This window comes from Oncorhynchus nerka, linkage group LG25, assembly GCF_034236695.1.
Source record: "Oncorhynchus nerka isolate Pitt River linkage group LG25, Oner_Uvic_2.0, whole genome shotgun sequence".
In the NCBI taxonomy this organism is placed as follows: Eukaryota; Metazoa; Chordata; class Actinopteri; order Salmoniformes; family Salmonidae; genus Oncorhynchus; species Oncorhynchus nerka.
In genome coordinates this window covers 26,240,888-26,249,435 of record NC_088420.1, presented here as the reverse complement: position 1 = coordinate 26,249,435, position 8,548 = coordinate 26,240,888, and positions in this window count along the sequence as shown.

Sequence of the window (8,548 nt, the reverse complement as noted above, 5' to 3'; positions counted from 1 at the left end):
AGCTTCCGGTCACTGTTGCTACTCTAGCTATCTGACTGTTCAGAAACATAACAAAGCATGGGTAATGGCCACATTGTTTTTGTGACTATGTCAGCCAACACCTTCCTAATAATGAGTTACATCCCCTTTTGCCCTCAGAACAGCCTCAATTCAAGGTGTCAAAAGCGTTCCAAAGGGATACTGGCCCATGTTGACTACAATGCTTCCCAACGTTGTGTCAAGGTGGCTGGATGTCCTTTGTATGGTGGATCATTGGTAACGATGGCAACACCCACCCGTAGCACGCGCTCCAGCAGGTGTATCTCACTGATCATCCCTAAAGCCAACACCTCATTTGGTCGCCTTTCGTTCCAGTTCTCTGCTGCCTGTAACTGGAACGAATTGCAAAAATCGCTGAAGTTGGAGACTTTTATCTCCCTCACCAACTTCAAACATCTGCTATCTGAGCAGCTAACCGATCGCTGCAGCTGTACATAGTCTATCGGTAAATAGCCCACCCAATTTGACCTACCTCATCCCCATACTGTTTATATTTATTTACTTTTCTGCTCTTTTGCACACCAATATCTCTACCTGTACATGACCATCTGATCATGTATCACTCCAGTGTTAATCTGCAAAATTGTAATTATTCGCCTACCTTCTCATGCCTTTTGCACACAATGTATATAGACTCTCTTTTTTTTCTACTGTGTTATTGACTTAATTGTTTACTCCATGTGTAACTCTGTGTTGTTGTCTGTTCACACTGCTATGCTTAATCTTGGCCAGCTCGCAGTTGCAAATGAGAACTTGTTCTCAACTAGCCTACCTGGTTAAATAAAGGTCAAATAAAAAATAAATACAACACTTGATACACAGTGTTTAGTGGGAAAAACCCAGCAATGTTGCAGTTTTTGACAAACTCTAAAACTGACAAACTCTAAAAACTGTCTGGGAAGAGAGATTTTGACAAACTCTTCAAATGGGAATGCCGTTCAAAGGCATTGATATCTTTTGTCTTGTCCATTCCCCCTCTGAATGGGACACATACACAATCCATGTGTCAATTCTCTCAAGGTTTAAAAACTGATTGATTGAAGTGAATTTAACTGGTGACATTTATAAGGGATTATTGCTTTCACCTGGATTCAACTGGTTATTCTATGTCATGAAAAGAGCAGGTGTTCCTGATGTTTCGTACACTCAGTATATGTATATAGTGTATTCTAGTCATGGCTAATCCTATATAAATACTTATTTTGAATTTTTCTGGATTATGTGTTTGTTAATTTTTTATGGCTAGGTATAACTACACTGTTGGAGTTAGAAATACAAGCGTTTCGCTGCACCTGTGATTACATCTGCATCTTTTTCCAAGATGGCATAGCAGTTCAGACGTCTTTTGTCCTCGTCTTGTCGTGTCCCGTATATATATATATTTACAACTTTTTTCACATACATTTTATTTTTATTTTCCATCAACTCATCTTCAAAACACTCTCCTGCAACCCGCCTCACCAATTTATATTTATAAAAAAGTCTTATTTACCTCAAATCTGTAATCCTCCAAGAACCTAACCAGAAACTCCAAGAAGCTAGCCCAGAAGCTAATCCAGAAGCTAATCAGAAGCTAGTTCAGAAGCTAGTTAGCTTCTTTACTGGCAAATCGTTAGTATTCAGCTAACCGCGGTTTGTGGTCATCAGCTATCCTTTAGCTCGAAAATCTATCGCCAGTTTTGTACGGCGCAGCGCGGCGCGGCTCGGAACGGAACATACCGGACCAATTTTTCTCTCCATGTCCCTGGATTTCAACTGCTCTCTGGACTTTCATACCTGGATCTCACAGCTAGCTAGCTGCTATCCGTGTGACCATCGGCTTTCGTCGATTCCGGAGCAAACATCAATTATACCGGAGCTAGCCAGCTCCGTCAATCACTCCTGAGTTCCATCAATCACTCCTGGGCTGCAGTCACCTATCCGGACCCGTTTTACTGCCTACGTGGAGCCCCACCGGGCCTTTACAACTGGACTGCCGACGTTATCTACCTGAAGGAGTTATCCGGCTGGCTCCTCCGTCGCGACGTTACCTGAACGCCCATCTGCGGCCTGCTAACCGTTAGCTGTCTTACCGGCTGCTATCTGAATAGACAATAGGACAATTTATTTATTTTTATTATTATTATGTTTTCTTCTTGGGCCTCTATAACTATATCTATTGTTTTTATTTTTGTTGTTGTTGTGTGATTTGGATTAATCCCCTCTACCACACGGAACCCCACTAATCTACTGACGGAACGCAAGAGGTGGCTAATAACAGACCTCCATCCTATGCTAGCTTGCTACCGATGGCCTGGCTAGCTGTCTAAATCGCCGTGACCCCCAACCAACCTCTCCACTCACTGGACCCTTTTGATCACTCGACTAAGCATGCCTCTCCTTAATGTCAATATGTCTTGTCCATTGCTGTTCTGGTTAGTGTTTATTGGCTTATTTCACTGTAGAGCCTCTAGTCCTGCTCACTATACCTTATCCAACCTATTAGTTCCACCACCCACACATGCAATGACATCTCCTGGTTTCAATGATGTTTCTAGAGACAATATCTCTCTCTTCATCACTCAATACCTAGGTTTACCTCCACTGTATTCACATCCTACCATACCTTTGTCTGTACATTATACCTTGATGCTATTTTATCGCCCCCAGAAACCTCCTTTTACTCTCTGTTCCAGACGTTCTAGACGACCAATTCTTATTGCTTTTAGCCGCACCCTTATTCTACTCCTCCTATGTTCCTCTGGCGATGTAGAGGTGAATCCAGGCCCTGCAGTGCCTAGCTCCACTCTATTCCCCAGGCGCTCTCTTTTGACGACTTCTGTAACCGTAATAGCCTTGGTTTCATGCATGTTAACATTAGAAGCCTCCTCCCTAAGTTTGTTCTATTCACTGCTTTAGCACACTCTGCCAACCCGGATGTTCTAGGTGTGTCTGAATCCTGGCTTAGGAAGACCACCAAAAATTCTGAAATTTTAATTCCAAACTACAACATTTTCAGACAAGATAGAACTGCCAAAGGGGGCGGTGTTGCAATCTACTGCAAAGATAGCCTGCAGAGTTCTGTCCTACTATCCAGGTCTGTACCCAAACAATTTGAACTTCTACTTTTAAAAATACACCTCTCTAAAAACAAGTCTCTCACCGTTGCCGCCTGCTATAGACCACCTTCTGCCCCCAGCTGTGCTCTGGACACCATATGTGAACTGATTGCCCCCCATCTATCTTCAGAGCTCGTGCTGCTAGGCGACCTAAACTGGAACATGCTTAACACCCCAGCCATCCTACAATCTAAACTTGATGCCCTCAATCTCACACAAATTATCATTGAACCTACCAGGTACCTCCCCAAAGCCTTAAACACGGGCACCCTCATAGATATCATCCTAACCAACTTCCCCTCTAAATACACCTCTGCTGTCTTCAACCAAGATCTCAGCGATCACTGCCTCATTGCCTGCATCTGTAATGGGTCAGGGGTCAAACGACCTCCACTCATCACTGTAAAACGCTCCCTGAAACACTTCAGCGAGCAGGCCTTTCTAATCGACCTGGCCGGGGTATCCTGGAAGGATATTGATCTCATCCCGTCAGTAGAGGATGCCTGGATATTTAAAAAAAATGCCTTCCTAACCATCTTAAATAAACATTTAAGTCATAACATTTAAGTCATTTAGCAGACGCTCTTATCCAGAGCGACTTACAAATTGGTGCGTTCACCTTATGACATCCAGTGGAACAGCCACTTTACAATAGTGCATCTAAATCTTTTAAGGGGGGGAGGGGGTGAGAGGGATTACTTTATCCTATCCTAGGTATTCCTTAAAGAGGTGGGGTTTCAGGTGTCTCCGGAAGGTGGTGATTGACTCCGCTGTCCTGGCGTCGTGAGGGAGTTTGTTCCACCATTGGGGGGCCAGAGCAGCGAACAGTTTTGACTGGGCTGAGCGGGAACTGTACTTCCTCAGTGGTAGGGAGGCGAGCAGGCCAGAGGTGGATGAACGCAGTGCCCTTGTTTGGGTGTAGGGCCTGATCAGAGCCTAGAGGTACTGAGGTGCCGTTCCCCTCACAGCTCCGTAGGCAAGCACCATGGTCTTGTAGCGGATGCGAGCTTCAACTGGAAGCCAGTGGAGAGAGCGGAGGAGCGGGGTGACGTGAGAGAACTTGGGAAGGTTGAACACCAGACGGGCTGCGTTTTGAAACAGGCAGGGAGCCCAGCCAAGCTGCAGTAATCCAGACGTGGAGATGACAAGTGCCTGGATTAGGACCTGCTTTTTGTGAGGCAGGGTTGTACATGTTGTAGAGCCCCATTCAAGCCATGATTTAGAACCAGGGTGTTGCTGCAACAGATTCAAGAAATTTAGCCCAGATATGGTTCTCCCCAGACCTGACTGCCCTTAACCAACACAAAAACATCCTATGGCGATCTGCATTAGCATCGAACAGCCCCGTGATATGCAGCTGTTCAGGGAAGCTAGAAACCATTATACACAGGCAGTTAGAAAAGCCAAGGCTAGCTTTTTCAAGCAGAAATTTGCTTCCTGCAACACTAACTCAAAAAAGTTCTGGGACACTGTAAAGTCCATGGAGAATAAGAACACCTCCTCCCAGCTGCCCACTGCACTGAAGATAGGAAACACTGTCACCACTGATAAATCCACCATAATTGAGAATTTCAATAAGCATTTTTCTACGGCTGGCCATGCTTTCCACCTGGCTACTCCTACCCCGGTCAACAGCACTGCACCCCCAACAGCAACTCGCCCAAGCCTTCCCCATTTCTCCTTCTCCCAAATCCGTTCAGCTGATGTTCTGAAAGAGCTGCAAAATCTGGACCCCTACAAATCAGCCGGGCTAGACAATCTGGACCCTTTCTTTCTAAAATTATCTGCCGAAATTGTTGCCACCCCTATTACTAGCCTGTTCAACCTCTCTTTCGTGTCGTCTGAGATTCCCAAATATTGGAAAGCAGCTGCGGTCATCCCCCTCTTCAAAGGGGGGGACACTCTTGACCCAAACTGTACAGACCTATATCTATCCTACCATGCCTTTCTAAGGTCTTCGAAAGCCAAGTCAACAAACAGATTACCGACCATTTCGAATCTCACAATACCTTCTCTGCTATGCAATCTGGTTTCAGAGCTGGTCATGGGTGCACCTCAGCCACGCTCAAGGTCCTAAACGATATCTTAACCGCCATCGATAAGAAACATTACTGTGCAGCCGTATTCATTGATCTGGCCAAGGCTTTCGACTCTGTCAATCACCACATCCTCATCGGCAGACTCGACAGCCTTGGTTTCTCAAATGATTGCCTCGCCTGGTTCACCAACTACTTCTTTGATAGAGTTCAGTGTGTCAAATCGGAGGGTCTGCTGTCCGGACCTCTGGCAGTCTCTATGGGGGTGCCACAGGGTTCAATTCTTGGACCGACTCTCTTCTCTGTATACATCAATGAGGTCGCTCTTGCTGCTGGTGAGTCTCTGATCCACCTCTACGCAGACGACACCATTCTGTATACTTCTGGCCCTTCTTTGGACACTGTGTTAACAACCCTCCAGGCAAGCTTCAAAGCCATACAACTCTCCTTCCGTGGCCTCCAATTGCTCTTAAATTACAAGTAAAACTAAATGCATGCTCTTCAACCGATCGCTACCTGCACCTACCCGCCTGTCCAACATCACTACTCTGGACGGCTCTGACTTAGAATACGTGGACAACTACAAATACTTAGGTGTCTGGTTAGACTGTAAACTCTCCTTCCAGACCCATATCAAACATCTCCAATCCAAAGTTAAATCTAGAATTGGCTTCCTATTTCACAACAAAGCATCCTTCACTCATGCTGCCAAACATACCCTTGTAAAACTGACCATCCTACCAATCCTCGACTTTGGCGATGTCATTTACAAAATAGCCTCCAATACCCTACTCAACAAATTGGATGCAGTCTATCACAGTGCAATCTGTTTTGTCACCAAAGCCCCATATACTACCCACCATTGCGACCTGTACGCTCTCGTTGGCTGGCCCTCGCTTCATACTCGTCGCCAAACCCACTGGCTCCATGTCATCTACAAGACCCTGCTAGGTAAAGTCCCCCCTTATCTCAGCTCGCTGGTCACCATAGCATCTCCCACCTGTAGCACACGCTCCAGCAGGTATATCTCTCTAGTCACCCCCAAAACCAATTCTTTCTTTGGCCGCCTCTCCTTCCAGTTCTCTGCTGCCAATGACTGGAACGAACTACAAAAATCTCTGAAACTGGAAACACTTATCTCCCTCATTAGCTTTAAGCACCAACTGTTAGAGCAGCTCACAGATTACTGCACCTGTACATAGCCCACCTATAATTTAGCCCAAACAACTACCTCTTTCCCAACTGTATTTAATTTATTTATTTATTTTGCTCCTTTGTACCCCATTATTTTTACTTCTACTTTGCACATTCTTCCATTGCAAAACTACCATTCCAGTGTTTTACTTGCTATATTGTATTTACTTTGCCACCATGGCCTTTTTTGCCTTTACCTCCCTTCTCACCTCATTTGCTCACATTGTATATAGACTTGTTTATACTGTATTATTGACTGTATGTTTGTTTTACTCCATGTGTAACTCTGTGTCGTTGTATCTGTCGAACTCCTTTGCTTTATCTTGGCCAGGTCGCAATTGTAAATGAGAACTTGTTCTCAACTTGCCTACCTGGTTAAATAAAGGTGAAATAAATAAATAAATAAAAATAAAATCTATGTACACGATCAATAAACTTTAATTTTATTTGACGTGCAATGGTTCACTGAGTGGACACAAGGTCTAAAAACTGCAGCTTCTGTTCTGACATGTGTCTGTCTGTGAATTGATCTTCTCAATCCTGTCTTTATTAGTTAATTTTTTCTTTGTTTGAAGAGAATGCGCTCAGCTAGCCTCCACACACCTGCCGATATTACCCAGTCTGCCAAGTTTGATAAACACTGACTGAGGTGTTGGGTAAGATTTATCCATTGCTCCCTGTAACCCTTCTGCTTGTTGTCTGGCATTTCATGAAAGCTGATGGCAGCTGAAGTAATATTTCATAGGCTTTCACAGTTCAATTTAGAAAAATCATAAACAGTAGTGAAAGTCAGAAGGCCATGTTTTAGAGCAAAATCAAAAATGGCGCTTAATTGAAAAATAAATTAAGCCAAAAGCTTAATCTCCTCATCAAACCACAAAATAAGTTTCTACATAGAGATTTCGTCAGGAGTTTCAGAGTATTTTAGCCAGATCTAAGCAGCATTCAGCCAGACTTCAGGGAAGAGAGATTTTAAGCTTGCAGTTTGGTTGAAAACTAGAAATGTATTAAACATCTTTCATGCCACATCTCAGCCTGAACCTGCAGGCTTAGTGAGCAAAAATGAAAAATTGGAAAATGTCTAACCTCACCCCAGCCAGAGTGTCTGGTGATGAGATTGTAATGGCTGTTTGAGCAGGTCAGATATATTATTTTATACCCTGCAAGCTCAAATTCCAAACAAATTATTCCAAATTGCTCTTATTCTAATTCATGTTGTGTGTGCTTTAAAAAAAGAAAAGCAGAGTACATAGAGTGTCTTCAGAAATATTTCATACCCATTGACTTGTTCCACATTTTGTTGTGTTAAAACCTGAATTAAAAATTGATTAAATTGATCATTTCATCTACACACAATACTCCATAATGACAAAGTGAACACGTCTTTTTAGAAATGTTTGTATATTATTTGAAAATTAATTATTGAAATATCTCATTTACATACACTATATCAAGGCACAAGGTGAGACCCAGATGCAGATGGTTGGAGTCTTACAATGTTTATTAATCCAAAAAGGAGTAGGCAAGAGAATGGTCATATACAGGCAAAAGGTCAAAACCAGTTCAGAGTCCAATAGGTACTGAAGGGCAGGCAGATTCAAGGTCAGGGCAGGCAGGATGATCAGGCAGGTGGGAAAGTAGTCCAGAGTCAGGCAGTGGTAAAAACCGGGAGGACTAGCAAAAGAGAATAGAAAAGGAGTACGGGTAAAACCATGCTGGTTGACTTGACTAAACATACAAGATGAACTGGCACAGAGAGACAGGCAACACAGGGATAAATACACTGGGGAAAATAAGCGACATCTGGAGGGGGTGGAGACAGTCACAAGGACAGGTGAAACAGATCAGGACGTGAACACCTACCTAAGTGTCACACCCTGACCTTAGTATTCTTTGTTTTCTTTGTTATTTTAGTTAGATCAGGGTGTGACATGGGTGATATATATGTTTTTGCTTGTCTAGGAGTTTGTATGTTTATGGGGGTGTAACCTATCTAGGTGTTTTTGTACGTCTATGGTTGCCTAGATTGGTTCTCAATTAGAGGCAGCTGTCTATCGTTGTCTCTGATTGGGAACCATATTTAGGCAGCCATATTCTGTGGGTATTTTGTGGGTGATTGTTCCTGTTTCCAGTGTTCCTGTGTTAGTGGTCACGTTATTGGTTTTTTTCAGTGTTTAAGTA